Raw genomic sequence first — 17852 nt, forward strand, 5'->3', positions numbered from 1 at the left:
CCTGGAACTCACTTGGTAGTCCAGGCTGGCCTCGAACTCACAGAGATCCGCCTGGCTCTGCCTCCCGAGTGCTGGGATTAAAGGCGTGCGCCACCACCGCCCGGCGATTTTCTTTTTTAAAGCACATCCTATTACTCTAAGACTGACAAACAGCTTGGCAAATGAGCACCCAAGACTGAGTCTCAGTTTCCAAGTAGCACAAATTCTTTTATTTGACCAGCCCCAGAGGCACTTACTTGGTGCCAGGCACCTAGGTATGAAAGTAAACTAGTGAGTAGGTCTTGATTTCTGCATCTGGAAAGCTTATGATTGAGGCAACATTCATTAACAGAAAATTCACAGGGGCAATGGGCCTCCACCAAAGTCTGAGCAGGTAGAAGAAAAGACTATGATTTCTGGGGAGTCTCTACTGAAGGGTCTCCATTTCTCTGGCACCTCTTCTGTGTTGGAATTATTGCTCATTCGGGGTATTGTGTGTGGTCTGGTATGTCAGCCTCTCCAAGGGCATCACTGAACCCCTTAGTGCTGTCTGAGCACTTGACAAGCTAGAGGCCAGCCACCATGCACTGCCACATGAGCTCGGCTTCTACCCACACACCAAATGTGCATGCAATGAAGACACTTGATTTGGCATCTGGGGACTGGCTGGAGTGGCAGCTGCACTCTGTTATGCAGAAAGCCTCTTCCCCAATGTCCCACGAAAACAGAGAAACTCAGACACCAGACAGTCTAGCCACAGCAATTTTTCTGGGTGGCTCTTGCACATTGTCAGTGACTCCTGAGAAGACAGGGCACAACCCCCACAGTGTTGAACAAAGTCCAAACAGTGATAGACCCTGCTGTGTGTAAGGAGCCATGCTCAACAGCCTACACATATCACTATCTTCACAAGAGTAATCCGAGAGGATGGTGAGAGGAAGAAACATCCAGTGAGAGATGACTCAGTTAACTGCTAAGGGAAAAGGAACAGGAGTGTAAACGTAGGCCTGCTTCTGGAATCCAAAAGTGGCGGAACCATGCAGGAATTTGGCACTAAAGGTGCCATGTGGTCTGGTCCTTTGCCGCACTGGACTACATTTTTGCAAGACGCATTTCCCAGATGGTCTTGAATGCTCAAAAAGGTAACATCCACTGCAAGTTACTAGAGCAGAGGATGAGCAGAGGGAGCAGAACCCCTTGTCCATCTGTCTTCAGAGAGTAACATCAGCTTTGCCTCAGAAAGAAACCAGGTGGCACCAAGAGGAAGAGCAAAGGCAGAAGGCAGCGGCCTGGCCATTCCGGGTGCAGTCTGCCTGGATGAGGCCGGCAGGCTGGCACCGTGCACATACCTCACTGACCACATCTGAGGTACTCTCAGGGCCACTGGGAAGGCGGCCAACAGCAGGGCCACTTATTTGCAGTAAAGCAAACAGAAGCTGTCTTTTTTCCTCTTTTTCGAATGTCAGCACTCATTAGCAGAGGTGAAGGGGGCGGGAAGAAACTCATGTTCCAGAAAGGACTGACCCCAGCCCCTGACAAGTTCTTATTACATTCTGCTCTTTGTTCTGCTTTCTGAAGCTCTTAAACAGTCAGCCACACACGAGCACGGCTGTTGACTCTGCATTTCTGAAGCACACCTCCTCACCAGTTTGGGCTATAATTCGTTCAGATCAAACACTGGGATGGGTGGAGAACTGCTTTGCCAAAAGATGACTCATCCGATAACATAAAAACACTACAAAATGAGTTCTAAACTTGATTAACTTCATCTGAGCTAGTTTACTCAGGTTGCCCAAGTATAGAAGGATGATGACATCTACTGATGAAGATAAACCGATGTCTCCGCTTAAGTTTAGGACTAGTCCATGTGATGAAAAAGACAAACTTTGCAGATAAGTTTCTGCCAGGCAGTGGTGGCATATGCCTTTAATCCCACCACTCAGGGAGGCAGAGGTGGAAATCTCTGAGTTCGAGGCCAGCCAGGCCTACATAGTGTGTTCCAGGACAGTCAGGGCTACACAGAGAAACCCTATCTAGAAAAACAAAACCAAACAATTTTTTTTCATGTTATTACAGAGAATCTGTGTGTATGTGAACATAATACAATTTCTACAAAAATATCTAAATATACACAAACTTCATCTGAATTCAGAACATCAGTTCAGTGCTACCAGCAGTTGTGGTCACACAGAAGAACACTGGTAAGTTCACATTCAAGTTTAGCCTGGGTTACACAGTGAGATGCTGTCTCAAAAGCCAAAAATAAATGTTATTATGACAGGGGCTAGGGATGTGCCCAGCAATAATGTATTTATCCAGCAGGGGCCAGGCCCTGGGTTCCATCCCCAGCACAGAAGCAACAACCAGTCAGTCAAATACTGTATTTAATGTAATCACCAAAACTAAGCAGCGTACACACACAAGTATTTATTTAATAGAAGACAATTGGGTGTTACAAACTAGCCCCAACACAAGCTTCAAAACTGGCTCAACTGAAGGCAGGGAGCTTGAACTTGTATCAAAATCCCCTTTTCTGGGCAGACAACGTGGCCTCATCTTCCTAGTGCTCTCTGAGGTAAGAAACTCATCCATCCCTAACTGGCTCACTTAGGAAAGCTTCCTTCATTTGTTTTTTAGATACAGAGTGTCATTATGATACCCAGGCTAGTCTTAAACTCATTTACCAGTGATTCCCCTGCCTCAGCCTTCTCAGTGCTGAAACTAGAGTTGGGAAGCAAGCACACATTTCCAACAGGCTAACTGATATTCTTTGTTTTCCAATAAGATTTTACCATGCAGCCCAGGCTGGCCTAGACCTCTGGTCCTAATTCGTCTTCCAAGTAACTAGGAATGCAGGCCTATATACTACCACACTGGGTCTCCTCCGATAGCTAGCTATCTAAGGGAAGACTACAGGCCTGACACTGAAAAATCACCCATTCAGTCCATGTGTACTGAGTGGTGCTCAGGCCAGTGCTGGGCAGGAAGAACAAACAGAATGCTCCCCTCCCCAGAGGATTCTCAAAAGGGTGACCAACAAAAACCACACAGGGACTAGCATGGCCAACTCCAGAAGCTCTGAAAGTCTAGGGGTGCCAGGGAATGCTTTTCTCAGCAGCCAGTCTCCCTGACTGGCAGAGCCACACATGCTTAGTTCCTTCTGCTAGGCTGCATCTTCTCTGTGCCAAGGTCATCTCAGGCCCAGAGAGCTGGCAAGTTAGAAGGTAGCACAGAATACCAATGAACAGCCACATGGCTAAAGTCTCTTTTGGAAAACTGGACACTCAAGAACACTCAGTCAAGGTATTTAAGCCCCAAGGATAGTGTGTGGTTCAGTGTGAACACACCAAAAAGATGCCTGCCAGTTCTGTCGCTCCCTCCCCGACAGCGTGGTATCCTAACCCACACGCCCCCTAGGGCAGCCAGCACTGGCTCCGGTTACTCATTTAACTGTGTAGATTGAGCCCCCTCCCTTTCTTTTTTCTGTTTCACTCTTTTCACCTCAGTTTCTCTTTCTTTTTTCTTTAAGATGGTGTTAGCTGGATGGTAGTAGCGCAGGCACACCTTTAATCCCAGCACTCAGGAGGTGGAGGCCAGCCTGGTCTACAGAGCAAGTTCCAGGACAGCCAGGACTACACAGGGAAACCTTGTCTTGAAACAAACCAACAAAAAACCAACCCAAGGGACTGGAGAGATGGCTCAAGTGGTTAAGGGTGCTGATGCTCTTCCAGAGGATCCAGACTCACCACCTCCAGTTCCAGGGGAATATGACATCCTCTCCTAGCCTCCAAGGACACTGTACATGCCTGCAATCCCACAACTCTGCAGATAGAGGCAGAACTTCAAAACAAAGAAACAAGCAGCCCTTTGAGTGGCATAGGTCTATAACCCCATCATTTAGGAGGTGAAGGCAGGACCATTACAAGTCCAAGGTCATCTTTTACTACATAATAGTTAATGCCAGCCTGGACTACAGGAGACCCTGCCTCAAATAACCCCAAAACACATCTCTTGGAGGCCAATGTTGTACCTGAAGCTCAGAGGTAGTAGGACACAGCTTGTGGCAGAGGACAGGGGTCCCTGGAGGCTACTATGAGCTGGTGGCCTCTCTTCAGCTACTCAGATCAGTGCCCAGTGTTTTCCTATTGACCTCAAGTCCAGTCTCAGTAGCATCAGTCCATGCATATGTATACTTATTTCATTAACACTCTCTGAGCCCAGGTCTCTACCCCAGGCCTCAGATGGGGTCCCTACAATCAACAAATTGAGGTAGATCACTGAGTCTACTCTGAGAAAAAAGATAAAGAAATAATAAGATAAATGGGTAGATAATTTAATCTACTCTAAAAAGAAAAAGGGGGAGATATAAAAATGACAAAAGGTAGAAATTAAATCTTCTTTTAAAAAGGAACTACTTGTTTTACATAGGATAGATAAGTAATGAAATTTTTTGTCTGAGTTTATCAAATGTTACTGGACTGAACATTGTTATATATTAATGGAGTTTTTTTTTTGGTCTGAATCTGTCAAATGTTAATGGACTAGACATCATTAATGTAATCTTGACTATGTATATTGTATATACTTATTGGATATAATTTTTCTTGTATTAGTTATAAGCTTTTTTAATTTTAGACAAAAAGAGAGGAAATGTGGTGGTATTGTGTTCCCCAAAATATTGTGTACCCCAATAAACTTATCTGGGGTCAGAGAACAGAAAAGCCACTAGATACTCAGGATAGGCAGTGGTAGCACATGCCTTTAATCCTAGCATTCCAGAGGCAGAAATCCATCTGTTCAAGGATACAGCCAAGCATGGTGACTCACGCCTTTAACCCCAGAAAGCGAGCCTTTAATCCCAGGGAGTGGTGGTAGAAAGCAGGCATATACAGCGTGAGGACCAGAAACTAGAAGCATTTGGCTGGTTAAGCTTTTAGGTTTTGAGCAGCACAGTTCAGCTGAGAGCCATTCGGATATGAGGACACAGAGGCTTCCAGTCGGAGGAAACAAGATCAGCCGAGAAGTTGACCAGTTAGCTGTGGCTTGTTCTGTCTCTCTGATCTTCCAGTGTTCACCCCAATACTTGGCTCTGGGTTTGTTTTATTAATAAAGACTCTTTAAGATTCCTGCTACAACAAATGACATACTTACTAGCCCCTGCTGGATGCCAGAGCCACAGTGGTCTTCCTGAAGACACTCAGATGCCCTGTGTGAACTCCAAGTCCTGCCCACAGCTTTCCTAAGTGTTCACATGATAAAGCCTTGGTTCCTGGCTTGGATGACCGGGAGGCCAGTAGGCTGTTGAAGGTATACCTGATAGGGATTATGGAATCCAAATCTCCTCCTCCTTTGCTTCCTGACTATGACAACCGTGAAAGGTTTTGCTCAGCTATGTACATCCATGGTGGTATCCTCAGTCAGTTCCAAGAGACTGGACCCTCCCACACAAACTTTTTTTTTGAGAGGATCACATTATGCAGCCCTGATGGTCACAAACTAACTAGGCAGGCCACACTGGCCCAGAACTTGCAGTTATCCTCCTGCCTATACCTCCCCAGTACCACCATACTAGGATCTTTTTCTCTAAACAGTTTTCTGCCTCAAGTTATTTGTTATAACGACAGAAAGCTAGCTCTTCACCCTTTCATCCCTCCAATAAAACTTCATCAATGCCCTTATGATGAATCAGCTCAAGAGAGAAAGACACTGTCTCTCACTGTCAGTCTCTCACTTGCTTTTGAAAAACTCCAGACAGCCACATGAAAGCTGTTGATGGGTTAAGGAGAAGACCAATTCTCAGAAATGACTCAAAATAAGATGCCCTTTTTTGCCTATCAAATTACACTGAGATTACTCAAGCAAAAGGCAGAGGACCTGTATCTCATCTAATGCTCAGCAGAGGCATGAGCACTCAGTGAATCACACAAAACATGCTAATAAGAACCTACAATAGAAGCTCTAGGAGCACCACGAGCTAGAGGCCTCGGCTAGTCAGGGGTACAAGACTTTCAAAAAGATTCTCCACACAAGGTCATGTCATAGCACTTGACTGATTATGCACAAATGTTCACCACCACGTTATTTATACCACAGTAAACCTGGGACTAATCTCAGTAATAGGATGCTAACTATGAACAGAACAGAGTATCCTGCAGCTACTAAAATCTTCAAGCTAAAATTTTAGTTACATTTCTATCAACAATTGGATTAAAATCTATGACACTCCCATTCAAATTCCAGTCTCTGCCAGAGACGATTTTTCTGTCTATAAATGATTCCTGAGTGACTCTTACCTTTAATGGGGACATTCTAACTAGCATAAAAAGATCATAATTAATGAAGGAAAACAAAACCAAACAAAACAGAGGCAAACACAAAGGCGAACAGTGTGAGCCCACGGGCTGTGTCCAGCTTGGCCAGTGCACAACAGTCACACAACTACGATGACAGGCCTCTGCACTCAGCCCAGTTTGCCTGGTCACAAGTAGCAGGCAAAGAGAGTCTTTTCTCCAGCCCAGCACTTGAGTGGCACGTGGCCTTGAATCTGGGCATCTGCTGCTCTCTGCCAAGCACACTTGAGAGGGAAGATGGCACAGGACATTCCCGTGACTACGATCTGACAGTCAGAGAAAAGATGTGAGGCTCTAACAACACTGCAGCTGGGCCTGGGGCTTGTCAACAGCTCACAGGCAGATGCTGGGAAGTGGGGGCAGGGACACGACCTGCAAAGAAAAAACAAGGCGAGTGGCTGACAATGTGGCTCATTATGTATCTGACTGTGGTAGGCCTCAGTTTCCCCATCTTTGAAAGCGGTGTAAGACAAGGTCCCAGAGTTCCCGAAGTTCAGATAAAAGAATGGTCTCTTCCATTGGCAGCATTCAGCGCCTCACAATCAGGGTCACTGCACAGTCTCCCGGTACTTTTGAGGTGATGCTTAAACAGGTACTGGGGACACAAGCTTTGCTCAGTTTAACTCTGACAGCACCCAGCCATTCAGACTCAGACTTCCCTGTGTGAGAATGGAGTAGGAGCCGCCCTTGTGTGGGCATGAAGATAACCGTCACTGGTGAAGCATGCCGCCAGGAACTACTAGGACACACCACGACTCAGCCTTCAGGAACTGCCCAGCCTTGGGGCCTGTGGCTCTGGACCTGTTTTCCTGCACTAAGCACTAGCCGTCTCACCTGAGGCTGCTGGAGAGGCACCCCTCCTCTTCCCTGGATGGTAATGCCTTCCTCTTTTCTCAATGACTGTGGTCTCTGAAGTCTGCCACTGAGAACAAAGTGCTGCACAGACACAAACATCACCACTGCTTTTGCCTACAAATTATTTTTAAACATCTGTGGTCACGACAACAGCAAATCAACAGCAGTCAGTTGTCACCCATTATCACAGGTGTCTCCCGTGGCTAGCTGCTCCTCGGGAGTTCTTGTCACTGCTGGGCACCAAACCCCCACTGGGGAGCACCATGCTCAGATAGTGCTGCCTGCCTATGGCCTTCTAAAGAGGATCCATCCCTCATCAGGTGGGGATCTAAGTAACATGACGTAAAACTAAAGAAAACAAGCAGCAGTTTCCTTTCAGGAATTAAAACACAACGTTACTAAAATATTGTTTTTTAGAAACCAAAGAGAATAGGATGATTTCTAACATGAAAACTGGGAGTGACAGATTACCACGGTCCTTCTCACTGTGAAAGGAGAAAGCAGGGTCCATGAAAACGAAGAGCTGCTCAACGGCAGGAAACACAAACTAGTACCCAGCAAAGTGCAGACCCAAACATCTTTCAAATCCAAACAGACTTAAGTACTTTTTTCTTTTTAAAAACCTAACTCTAATAGTTTAATACATATGAGTGTTTTGCCTGCATGTATATGTGAATAATGTATGTATACATGTGCACAATGTATATACGTGCCTGGTACTCACTGAGCTCAGAAGGTGTCAGATCCCCCGCAACTGGAATTACAGGAGTTTGTAAGCCACCAAGTGGGTGCTGGGAATCAAACTCAGGTTTTCAGAAGAGCAGCTGGTGCTCTCAATTGCTGAGGTCTCCCCAGCACCAACTTCAAGTACTTTCTATGGGAAGAAAGTAGGTGTAAGCCCCAGACTTGGTTGGCTAAGTTTAGAAACCAAGAACAAGCAGCTGCCTTAGAAAGACCTTATCTTCCCCATAGGTCAGTGCCCAGCACAGCCACAAGTTCCTAGCTGTTTGATGGTGCCTGAGTGTAGGCAGTCAGGCCAATAGCGGTAGCAATCCTCCAAAAGGGCAGTCCTGCACTTCGAGGTTTAGATACATTTCCTGGCTGTGGCACAGTGGGAAAATGGCCAAGAGTCTACTATGCAAATTACCTCTTCTAGACTGCTTCACAAGGGCCTAGAATAAACTAATGCAGCAACAGAGTAAGAATTGGTCAGAATCTCCAAATTTGGGACAGGTGCCAAGAGACCTCAACCAGTCCCCATTTAGCAAGCAGCACTGTATCAGACCAGTGCTAGACAAGCAAGAGGGGAGGAAGCTTCATTTAGCCAGCTCTTGTCTAGAAGGTGCTATCGGATCAGAGGAAGGAAACCTAACTCAAACACAAGGAAAGGGAAATGGGAAGCTGAGTAGCGAGGACAAGTATGAAGTGCTAAGGACAAGAACATGAACAATTACAGCATGGGCTTGCAGATGCCTCCTGGGGAGAAAAGATGTTTAAGTAGGCCAGAGGTGCAGAGTTCCAGGAGAAGATGGCCAGCCGATTGTGGGATGCGAGTATGTACCTATAGTCAGAACTGTTTTCTGAAGAAAAGGTGAATTATAGAGCTAGGGACATGGCTTAGTGGTAGAGAGTCTAGAACTAGGTAGTGGGGACTCTTTGTGGGATAAAATGGGGATCACAGAAATGTCTGGATACCTAGATGGGCCAATGTAGTGACAAGGAGGTGGCCAGCCAGCTCTCTGGGAATAAGTGTGAGAAGGAGATTCACCTAGGATAAACTCCAGCTTTGTCCATGTAGTTCATGTTGCTGCTCACCAGCTGTGTGAAGGGGTTGCCAATGCCAATTTTCTGAGACAAGGTCTTACTATGTATTCCTGGCTAGCCTGGTCTACATAACAAATTCTAGGATAGCAATGGGTATATAGAGATACTCTGCCTCCAAAGAGAAAAGGAAGAGAATGTAGTAAATGGGTTAGAACAGAACTCAAGCACAACCCAGAGTATACTGGCTTTCAACAGATTGAGTATGCATGTATTTTTTCTCCCCCTTAAGATTCAAAAAAATTTTCTGTCATTTGGGGCTGGAGAGAAGGCTCAATGTTTTTTGGATAGGATTTCTCTGTGTAACAGCCCTGGCTGTCCTGGAACTCACTATGTAAATCATTCATAATGCACATACATACATGAAGGCAAAGCACTCACATACCTAAAATAACAGCAATACATCTTTTTGTTGTTATTGTTTTTTCCCAGACAGGGTTTCTCTGTGTAGTCCTGACTGCCCAGGAACTTGCTCTGTAGACCAGGCTGGCCTTGACTCACAGAGATCTGCCTGCTTCTGCCTCCCGAGTGCTGGGATTAAAGATATGCGCCACCCTGCCCAGCTTACAGCAATATATCTTTAAAAAATTTTTTTTCATGAAAATAATTTTACACGTACATATGTACATGTGAGTGCACCAAGAGGGTATAAGATCCTCTGAAGCTGGAATTACATACAGATGGTTGTGAGACATATGGGCACTTCAAACTGAACTCTGGTCCTGTGCAAGGGTAGCAAGCCATTTTAGCCTGTGAGCCATCACGTCCAGCTGCTTGGGTTTCTCTTGCCCATACTCAGGAGAGGAAGGAGGTGACTCGCGCTCCCCACCTTTGCACTCTCCTCTACACTGCCCAGCTCCTACTCTGTGTACCCCTAGGCCCCATTCGGATTTTGACGAGTTGAGTCTTTCTGCAGTCACCACCCGCTGGTGTTTACAGGCACGTGTGCGCTCCCTGTAGTCTCCCCACACCAGTATTTGGTAGAAACAGAAATTTTCTGTTCGGTTTGGTTTTTTTGAGACATGGTTTCTCTGTGTAGCTTTGCACCTTTCCTGGAACTCACTTGGTAGCCCAGGCTGGCCTCGAACTCACAGAGACCAGCCTGCCTCTGCCTCCCGAGTGCTGGGATTAAAGGCGTGCGCCACCACCGCCCGGCCGAAATAGAAATCTTCTATAGAGAAAGTGCCTTACTGGACAATCCCCACTCTCAACACATCACATAAGCTTTGCTCTGTTATTTTAGAAAAGAAACACAACTCTCTTTTCCAGAGATGAATGTAAGCAGGAATCTCATCTTAAGATCCCCATCTTCTGCTCAGGAGAGCGAGCAATGCACTGTTGAACAAGGCTTTGGGGCTGGAGATCAGCACAGTGACCACCTGCTTATCTAGTACAGTCAGGGTCATGGGACAGGGACGGGGTGGACAGAGAACCCACGGAAACAAACACCTTTCTAGGGACCTAGCATGACGTTCTGTGTTCAGCACTGGCACCTTTCTATGTGCTGACTTGGGTTTTTAGGGTTCTTACTCCGATTATTTTAGAGGTTTTTAAATTTTAATTATGTATCTGTTTATCTGTGTGTGCGTGTGCCGCAGCGGCTGTATGTGCTTGTGAGTGCGGGTGCCCTCAGAGACCAGAAGTGTTGAATCACCTGAAGCTAGAGTTACAGAAAGTTAACTGCTAATCAATCCAGTCTTCCCTCTCTGTTTTCTTTCTTTCTCTTTTTTTTTTTTTTTTTGAGACAAGTTCTTGTGCTACAGCCTAGGCTAGATTTGCTCTTATGGCAATGCCTGACTTTAAAAAAGAAAAGAATGGGCCGGGCGGTGGTGGCGCATGCCTTTAATCCCAGCACTCGGGAGGCAGAGCCAGGCGGATCTCTGTGAGTTCGAGGCCAGCCTGGGCTACCAAGTGAGTTCCAGGAGAGGCGCAAAGCTACACAGAGAAACCCTGTCTCGAAAAACCAAAAAAAAAAAAAAAAAAAAAAAAAGAAAAGAATGCAAGTGATCTTCATGCCTCCATCTCTCTGGTAAAAGTAGTAGAAGCATAACACTCTGCCCAGCTCAAGGTTTTTTTCTTTTTAAGTTATTTTATGTGTGTGTGTAGTTGATTTGCACTTTCTGAAGATTCTCCGGTTGGTTCTGATACCCTATCCAATGGGAAGCCATGGTCATTACACCCTGCCCTGGCTTCCAGCTGCTGTGTACAATCTTTCTCTTTACCTCTTAGCAAAACCTGTTCAAGTCTATATGTATCTGTAGAGGTGCCTACACTCCCAGTTCCTGGAATGCTCTTAACGGTCTGCTTTTGATCACTGCAGAGTAATTTGGTCATACTGAACACCAACACGACAGAGCAGTTTCTTCTGCAGCCTACATTAGGGCTTTCCTCACGAGGTGTTAGTGTGAAGCCACTGCTAAGGAAATCGATTTCTCCTCCTCTGATTCTCAGCTACAGATCGTGCAAACACCAGATGCGCCCCAAATGTTTGATCTTGGGTTATTTTGCCTTCAGTTCTGAGGCTGGAGTATGTGCTAAGTATTTTTCCACAGCTCATTAGAACAGACTCAGAGAGTGAGGACAGCAGGACCCTAGGATAGTCGTAACTCATCATGAGATGTGGTCCATTCCTTCCTGCTCTCAGCTAAGCCTGCGTGTTACTGTCCATGTTGGTAAGTGAACAGTTTCCATACTAGAGCTGCTATTTTTAGCACTCCTGTTATGATAAACTCACAGTAACCTCAAAAAGAACAAATCAAAGTCAACTTTTTGCCACAGGAAACCAGCTCACACTTAATGTTTTGCAACATACCATGGGAGAATAATAAAAAGATGGGCTCTTTCTGCTCACAGATGGAGAGGAGGACAGCTCTCAAGATAGTGGAAAAACGCAGCAGGAAGCATTCAGTCTGACCACTATTGTATTAGACAAACTGGAAAAACACCCAGTTCCCAAATATCTCTCTCTCTCTCTCACACACACACACACACACACACACACACACAGCAGAGCAGCACGAAACTCTGTAAGCACCCAGCCAAGAACACACTGGACATCAAGCCTGGTATGTGCCAGGCTTAATGGCATTGTTACCCCAGGTACCTGAGAGACTGAGGTAGGAGGACCACAACCTCAGGGATATCTTAAGATAACCCAGTGTCTTAAAATTAATTTTTTAAAAATTTTAAAAATTGTTTTGTGCCGGGCGGCAGTGGCACACGCCTTTAATCCCAGCACTCCGGGAGGCAGAGCCAGGCGGATCTCTGTGAGTTCGAGGCCAGCCTAGTCTACAGAGCAAGATCCAGGACAGAAGATCCAGGACAGGCACCAAAACTATACAGAGAAACCCTGTCTCGAAACCCGCGCCCCCCCCCCAATTGTTTTGTGTGTATGAGTGTTCTGACTACATGTATGTCTGTACCATGTGTATGCCTAGTGCCCTCAGAGACCAGAAGAGCATCAGATCCCCTGAAACTGGAGTAACAGACAGCTGTGGGCTGCCACGTGGGTGCTGGAAATCAAAGTCAGGTCCTCTGCAAGAGCAGCCAGTGCTTTTAACTGCTAAGCCATCTTTCCAGCTTCTAGAATATTTTTTTTCCAAGGGCTAGAGCAGTATGGTAGAACACTTATACACATAAGGCTGGCCCTACCTTCAACACCAAGTAAGGGCGGAGGAGCATAAAGAAAAGAAGTCTTGCCAGTACCCAGGGAGCAGACAGCAAGAGGATACTGCAGGGAAACCAGCATGTGAACAGTTCTCGTTCTAAAGTGAAACAAATGAGGAGACAAGCAGTAACCAGTCACTCAGACAAAAATAGTCATTTATCTAGCGCCCAACGTTTTCCACTAGACATGGGGGAAATGAGGTCAGGTTCTTTCTTTCTCAGGGATGCATCACAGCCAAGCACCCTGTCTGTCCTCACTGGGCACTATCAGGTGACATAAAGTCATCAGGAGCTCATATGGGTCACATTCTCAGATCTAGAAAAACTAAAAACTACTTACACATCTTTCCAGATCAGCTGGGCATAGATGATGGTATGTCATCCAGCCAACAGGAGAAGAACAAGGCCACTCATAGGTCCAAAGATCCTTCAGTATCATTTAAGCTATCACATAAAAATAGCAAATTAGCTGGGTGTGGTGGAAGGAGGAGGACCTGGAGTTCAAGGCCAACCAGACCAATCTACAAGTACTGTTCTTCCAGAGGGGTTAATTCCAGCACTCACACCGGGAGGCCTCAAATACTGTTCACTCCAGCTCCAGTGGATTCCACACTCTCTTCTGGCCTCTGAGGGCCCCCACACTCACGTGCACATACTGACACACATAACTGAAAAACTCAAACAAAAATACCAAATTGCACACATATACTAAGCAGCTTAGGTATAAAACCCCAAGCTTCCTACTTCTCCCAGGCCCTGGTTCTTCACAACACACAGGCGTACTCATCTTTCTCTAGACATCCCACATACCCTCCTCCTGGACCTTGCTTCCTTGGCACACATGACAAGTCCTAATAGCCACTGTATGCCTACATCTGCATGGTCCTGATTTTCTTTTCTTTTTCATTTATTACTATTGTGTGGGGCATGTGTATGCACAGAAGCTGGAGGGTATCTCTGTAAAACTGGTTGTCTTTTTCCATCATTATGTGGATTCTAGGGATCAAACTCGGGTCTCAAGAGATACTACCCGCTGAGCCACTCTGCCTACTTTGTGTATGTGGCTGTGTGAATGCAATGCCTATGGAAGCCAGACAGAATAGGGTGTTGGATCCCCCTGGAACTGGAGTTACAGGCAGCTATGAGCTGCCAGATATGGGCCCTCTGGAAGAGAAGCAAGTACTGTTAACTCCAGCCATCTGTCAAGCCCCCTGCTTTTCTAGAGGTGTTACAATTAGAACTGTATGGAGCATCCAGATACAGAGGGGACAAGGCCTGGTCTGCTCTCTGATGGACTATATATAAGACTTCCTTTTCTTTTGGCAGTTCTAGGGGTCCAACCTGGAGCTCTATGCATGTGAAGGTGCTCTACCACTGAACCCTGGCCTCAGCTCAATGCCTTATTCTTATATTCATACAACTGTATCTTTTTAAATTCTTGCTCGGTTACTAATAATCACAACTCTTTTTCCTTTAATTAATGAAAAAATTTTTTAGATTTGGTGTTTGAGAATTTTGCATGCATACAGCCATGTGCTACATGTGTGCTTGGTGCCCATGGAGATCAGAAGGAGGGTTGGATAGCCTGGAACTGGAGCTATAGATGGTTGTGAGTCACTGTGTGGGTGCTAGGAACCAAAGCCCAGCCTTCTCTAAGAGCAGTCGGTGCTCCTAACTGCCGAGCCACGTCTCCAGCCCCCAAGCACAAGACTCTCATGTATATTAATCTCAATCCATTTTTCAGGGCAGCATAGCAGCTTTCATGTGTATATTACTGGCTTTATGTAAGCATCTTTGCCATTAACTGTGGTTGGAATCTTGAGTAAAGAAGTCAATTTACTGCTGAGTGGTAGTACCACACACCTTTAATCCCAGCATTTATGAGGTAGAGGCAGAAGGATCTCTAAGTTCGAGGCCAGCCCTGCAGATCAAATTCCAGGACAGCCAGGGATACAGAGAAACCCTGCCTTGAGGAGGGTTAGAGGAGGCAATTTGCCTTTTGGGGAGTTTGTTTACTTAGCTATGAGATGACAGGAAGAAATTAACTGACCAGTCTCTTAAATCTGAATTCTAAATAATCTAATGAAATATGAGTTCATTTGTGTATTTATCTTTGTACATTTTTATACTTCAAACAATTCTACTGATGTATGATTTATTAGGTCATGTATATTGCTTTGAGATGGTCTGTTTAACTGCGTGTTAGTTTCTTTCTTTCTTTCCTTCCTTCCTTCCTTCCTTCCTTTCTTTCTTTCTCTTTTTTTTGAGACAGGGTTTCTCTGTGTAATACCCCTGGCTGTCCTGGAACTCGATCTATAGAGCAGGCTGGCCTTGAACTCAGAGATCCGCCTGCCTCTGCCTCCCGAGTACTGGGATCAAAGGCTGTGCCACCACCTGACCTATGTGTTAGTTTCGATGCTGCTTATGGATCCTAGGGCCAGTTGCACAGGCGAGGCAGACACTCTAACCAATGGGGTGCACCCTCTAGTCCTTTCTTATTTCTTGTTTTGAGACCGGGTTTCATTAAGTTGTCTAGGACCTTGAGATCATGCTACAGTACAGAGGCCTTGAATTTGCCATCTTCCTGTGTCAGCCTCCTAAGAACCTGGGATTGCTGTCCAATGCCACCAGTGGTTTTACTAAGAATATGTCTCAAAAAACCAGTAATAACAAAACAAAGAGCTTATCTAACGTAAGTATCATAAATACAAAAAAATTACATACACAGTTCTATTAATCAATACAGATCTTCCAGCTAGTCACAGAGTCTCGTTATTATTAGAATCAATTTTTTGCCCAATCTGTTAGGTTTTTGTTTTATGTTTTGTTTTTTTTTTCCTGAAAGGCACAACTGGCCTTGAAGTCATAGCAATCTTCTTGCCTCTGCTTCCTGAGAGCTGGGATTTGAGGTGAGCCCCACATCTGGCTACTCACTGTTTAGATCGGCAATGAAATAATTGCCAGTACTGCATCACGGAAAAGGAACAGGCTTTGGTGACCAATAGCCAGCTTCTAAGATCACTGTCCTTATTTCGCTCAGGAGGGTGCACTCTGCATATGGTTCTAAATTCTCCAGAAGCTGAGGATGAACTGCTTCACAAAAGGTAGTGAGGTGGTGGGTTTGAAGAATACAGGCCCACACTGTGTTACTTTTCTTCTTTGCTCTCTACCAAAAGTTTCCTTTCTCTTTGGTGCTAGGGATTGAACACGAAAACCTTGTGTATGTTAGGTAAGCACTCAATACTGAGGTACACCTCCCCACCCCTTTCATAATCTGTACTGAATAGACTTGTAAGGACCTGGGAATGTAAGGATTACTCATCTCAGAAAAATGGCAGAATAGGCCAGAAAAGTCAGGTCAGTTTTTATTCCAAACACCTGGTCTCAAGAACTATAAGTCATTAATCCCAGCACTCGGCAGGCAGAGGCAGGTGGATCTCTGTGAGTTCAAACCCATTCTGGTTAAGATAGTGAGTTCTAGGACAGCCAGAGCTACAAAAAGAAACCCCTGCCTTAAATGAATAATATAAATGAAAATTAAACTAACGACCACCTCTGCACCTTAGGAGAGTGCTGTGATGTTGAGACAGATGGAACTGCCCCCCCTCGAAATTGCATTCTCAGACATAACATCCTTTTTTCTTAACCTTTTTGAAATAGTCTCCCCATTTCTGAGGCTAGCTTTGAACTTGTTACAATTCTCCTGTCTCAGCTTCCCCAGAGCTAGGACTACGGGTGTAAGGCTAGAGCTTGCACTGACATTTCCAGTGGTTCAACTTCTGCCATGGGAGCTGCTGTGGGGATGTTTAGTGACATCACTCACCACCAGAACCAGAACCACAAACAGTCCAGGTCAGACTCTGGGGCTTCTTCACAAGCAATGTTAGAAAGGGTTTCACCACATCCACAAATGCTGCAAACTAGTAGCTACCGCTTCCTGTGCAGACACAGGGCTTGCAGAGAGCCCCAGCCCAGGAGCAGGTGCTGCTCACAGTACAGCTGGTACTTCTTCCACACAAGGGCCCACAGTCCTTAGGGAGGCATTTCTCACATGCCTAACACTCATTCCTCCTTAACCCACTTAAATATTTCTAGATGAATGGACACTCAAGATGTTAAAATAGTTCACCCCCTGAAATTCCCTACCCTGTCCTTTTCCTGATTTTGAGACAACTTTTCATGTAGCTGAGGCTGTTAGTGAACTCACTAGGTAACCCAGGATGAGTTATACGATCCTCCTGTGTCTGAATCCCAAGTGCTAGGATTATAGGCAAATGTCACCATGTCCCAGCAATTATTTTTTAAATGGTATTTTAAAAACTGAACCTCGATGGGGTTAGAGAGACGGCTCAGCAGATGTAACACCTGCTGCTCTTGCAGAGGACTTAGGTTTGGTTCCTAGCACTGACAAGATGGCTCACAATCACCCATAACTATAGCTCCAGGGAGTCTAGCACCCTCTTCTGTACTCTGTGGATACCAGACACAGACACTGTACTTAGGCACATACAGCACACACACAAACGCACCAACAAAACACTCATATACATAAACTTAAAAAAAAAAAAAGAAAAAAGAAAAAAAGATTGAGGACGGGAGTGGTGGCGCTCACCTGGAGGCAGAGGCAAGCAGACCTCTGAGTTCCAGGCCGACGTGGTCTACAAATCAAGTTCCAGGACAGCTAAGGCTGTTACACAGAGAAACCTTATCTGGGTAGGGGAATGGGGAGTTGGGAATGGAGCCTGGCATGGTGGTGCACATCTTTAATCCCAGTATTCAGAAGGCAGAGGCAGGTGGATCTCTGTGAGTTCAAGGCCTGCTTAGTCTAAACAGCCAGTTCTAGGACAAGCTATATAGTGAAACTGTCTCAATAACTATATACTAAAATAAAATATATATATACTAAAATAAAATATATAGATAGATATAAAATAAAATATATATATACTAAAATAAAAAATGAAAAATAAACAACTGAAATTGTCAGGGACAGAACAACACTGAGAAGACAATCATTATTTTGGTAACAAATCCGTGAATACCAGAAAGGATATACTGAAAGATGGCTCAGTGAGGCTGCATCCCACTCTGGGCTGAGACAGAAACCCACACAGCTTCAGCACTGGGTGACAGTGCAGAAGTCAAAGTTGGAGCCTGCCTGGGTTGGCTCCATCTGTAGGC

The 17852-nt window shown here is 45.3% G+C and overlaps 1 protein-coding gene and 1 long non-coding RNA gene across 3 annotated transcripts in view; both read right to left on the bottom strand.

The window, feature by feature from the left end:
* The window catches only part of Sae1 (SUMO1 activating enzyme subunit 1), a 54715-nt gene that overhangs the window by 9670 nt on the left and 27193 nt on the right, over window positions 1-17852 (bottom strand). The gene's annotated exons all lie outside the window — the stretch shown is intronic.
* Window positions 106-17850, bottom strand: LOC128124620 (uncharacterized). Its single transcript, XR_008222906.1, has 2 exons — window positions 17284-17850; window positions 106-13115 (listed from the first exon to the last, which is right to left on the bottom strand). It is a non-coding gene; the product is annotated as an uncharacterized LOC128124620 (long non-coding RNA).

This window comes from Peromyscus californicus, unplaced genomic scaffold (genome assembly GCF_007827085.1).
Source record: "Peromyscus californicus insignis strain IS unplaced genomic scaffold, ASM782708v3 Scaffold_4__1_contigs__length_199733344, whole genome shotgun sequence".
Lineage (NCBI taxonomy): Eukaryota > Metazoa > Chordata > Mammalia > Rodentia > Cricetidae > Peromyscus > Peromyscus californicus.